At 25.1% G+C, this 3,323-nt stretch overlaps 1 long non-coding RNA gene across 1 annotated transcript; it reads left to right on the plus strand.

Annotated features, from left to right (window-relative positions):
* Nucleotides 1–902: 902 nt before the first annotated feature.
* On the plus strand, nucleotides 903–3,083 carry LOC111617288. Its single transcript, XR_002755395.1, has 3 exons — nucleotides 903–1,075; nucleotides 1,145–1,213; nucleotides 2,668–3,083. It is a non-coding gene; the product is annotated as an uncharacterized LOC111617288 (long non-coding RNA).
* Nucleotides 3,084–3,323: the final 240 nt, after the last annotated feature.

A 3,323-nucleotide genomic window follows, 5' to 3' on the forward strand; every position in this document is an offset into this window, starting at 1 on the left:
TTAAAATACTTTGGCGCTATGCATAGAGTGCTATCTTTTTTTAATTTTAATGATTTTTAATTAAGTCAGGAAAAATAATGTTATTTTTCAGATTTTTCTATTAAATAGAAACTGAATATATATTATATACATAAAGCTCTTTAAATCTATCCTACTCTTGGTTTAGTCTTAAATTTTCAACTATATGTATCAGTAAATAATGCACATGTAAATTTTATTATTATATTGTGGTTTAATGATTTGTCCCACATTCTATGTAATTATTCCATAAAAATTATTACATTCGTTCTAAACATACTTGTAAATGTAATGTAAATACTGATTTTATTTCTAATTTCTTATTTTCTGTTTTAATTTAAGGTTCTAAAATTCATTATTGTTATTAGTTAATTAATTTAATTTAACCTTTGATTTTTTTGTAATTCTGAAAGAGTAAACTTTAATTATTTTATTATTTTTAAATAATTTAGTTATTTGTAATTTATAGTAATAAAAATTTATTATGATTACTGTATTTATATCGATAAATATAGATATTTTATACCTTTTTTTTTATGATATTTGTATACATTTCAATACTTAGGTAATTATTAAAAGTTAACACATTTTAAGTATCATAATACCCCATAAAAAATATTTGGAGTCATCAGAAACAAATATTTAAAAAAATCTTGTATAAAATCAATTTGATATCTGTTCAATACATGCATAATGAATAAATATAGATTTTATTTTTCAAATTTGTCTTTTTTAAAAGCATTTAAAAGTTTGTGAACGTGATATAAAAGTTAAAAGTTAGATATATCATTATTTTTCACACTTATATTGTTTTATTATGTATTATTTAAAAACATGAATAAGTTTTGGATTTATAATTTTTATATTTTTAAAATTAAATTTTTTCTTTTAGGATTTATCAACAAATGTTTCTCCTCGTATTGTAAAAGGAACGACATCAGGTCATCTGTTTGGACCGGGTCAAGGATCATTTCTTAATATTGAACTTATTAGCGAAAAAACAGCTGAATATTGGTGTCAAAGTATATCAGAACTAAAAAGAGATTTTCCTTCAAAAGTACTTTTGCATAAAAATAATAATTTAATATTAAATTGCAACATATAAATTTTATATATAATTTTCCAGATACTTATAGCAAGTATTATGTGCTCATACAATAAAGATGATTGGACAGAGCTAGCAAAAATGGCAGAGGTAAAATGTTAAATTTTTATAATCCATTAATTAAATGAAATTAATATTAATAAAGTTTATAAAAGTACAAAAAATATGAAACCTAGTATTATTCAATTAGTACATGAAAATTAATTACAATATAACTGTGGTTCTCTATCATCAACAAACTTCAGTTACAGTTACACAGTTCATAGCAGATGAAGCACAGAACAGAAAAAGGTATAGGCACGTGTTCGAACTGCCTTTTGTAATTTTCTTAGTTCCACCTGGTAGCAACAGGGAGTTCACATATCAGATGCCACATCACTTATTGTAATCCTATTTCTTTGACAATCCTTGGTAATCCTTTATTAAGAAAAAGAATAATTTAAAAAATCTCTATATACTTGATATGTTTTGATTATGAATTCAAAATATCATATTATAAAGAACATTAATATTAAATTATGAAACATATTTAATATTAATGTTCTTGTATTTTAATACAATAAACAGTACAGATATCATTATAATAGGCAGACAATGCTGATATAGTGAAAAAATTAGATAAACATATTCATCGTTTTACATATCTTAAATGGTAAAATTATAATAATTGTTCAATGTTAATGAAGTAGTATTAATTTTTTTTCTTTTGAGAAAATACTGCTTTTTATTTATCTATTTACTAAGAGCATTTTGCCTGAGAATCATTTTTAGATCACAAAAATTACCTTACAGAAACTTTATAAAATTGATATATTCTATATAAAATTATGTAGCTAAAGATAAATAGATAGATAATTTTGTAATGCAGGTGCTTCCCTACTTACAAAACATTAAGTTTTCAAGGTTTTGTCATAAGTCTAAAACTAATACTATCAATACATGGTTATTCTGTGTATGAATGTTCTTTCTAAATTAATGCTACTGGTTAGTAACAGTTGTTTTAAACGTGGGTTTTTTTCCATCTAATGCACTTAGTTTTATAATGTCAAATTTAGTTTCCATGCTAATGGAGCCACACTTGCATTTATCTCCACTGCTAGATTTACTATTATGTTTTGGATGCATCTTTGAAGGACTAATCATAAAAGTTTATAAAAATTTCAAACAATAGTGAAAATTACTGCTAATCCAATGTTTTCAACACCACTTCACAAGTGGCAATGGAATGTCAGAATTCACACGAAAACAAAAAATGACAACATGCAATAGAAGTAAATCCACATTAATTATTTATTAAAAATTTATTATTTATTGGCAAGAGAACTTCAGAATTCGTGCAAAATTTAAATTTTAGACATACAGTCAAATTGTTTATAAGTTGAACATTCATAAGTAGATTATTCATAAGTAGGCCTGCTTTGTTAAAAGATTTTTAATAAATAAACTCAAGTATAATTGAGAGCATAATTTTAAAGATAAATAGACTTTGTGACTTGTAAAATTATGACACATCAAAATATTTTTCTATTTACAATTATTTTCAGAATGCTGGTGCTGATGCATTAGAATTAAATTTGTCTTGTCCTCATGGAATGGGAGAAAGAGGAATGGGTCTTGCATGTGGTCAGGTATAGTATAAATGGTTTGTCAGGATTGAAACTGTGGAAAAATTTGTGAAATATTTTTAACATATTATAGGTTAAATTGGAAATTGGTGCAAAATCATCAATTAAAAATTATTTATTTATAAAGATTTAGACTGTTTCATTTAGTTTTGTAGTATAATATTAATTAAATCTACTGTTAGTTTTAGTTCTTCATTTGGAATTTCACAATAATTTCTGTGCAATATTTCAGAAGAAAGTGCTTTTAATTCATAAGAAGACTGTTATTCAAGTTTTAGGAAAATATCTTTATTGTAGAAATGCATTCTGTAATGAACTCAGTATTTGAAACAAAGCTTCCAATGAAAAATCAGTTTATTTAATAAATAGNACTGCAGTGAGCTGTCAAAGAGAACCTCCCTTGATAGAAGTAGCACCTTCCCTCATTCACCACCACTACAGCACATCCAGTCCCTGACTGATTCTTAGAACCATCAGTGTAGATATTAAAGCCACAAGAGGCCCTATCAGCCTCCAGATAGAAGTTTACATTAGGAAGGTCTGCTGGATGAACAAGGTTATGCAGAGAGACCCAA

This window comes from Centruroides sculpturatus, unplaced genomic scaffold (assembly GCF_000671375.1).
Source record: "Centruroides sculpturatus isolate CEXI.00-Female unplaced genomic scaffold, Cexi_2.0 scaffold5401, whole genome shotgun sequence".
NCBI classification, from domain to species: Eukaryota; Metazoa; Arthropoda; class Arachnida; order Scorpiones; family Buthidae; genus Centruroides; species Centruroides sculpturatus.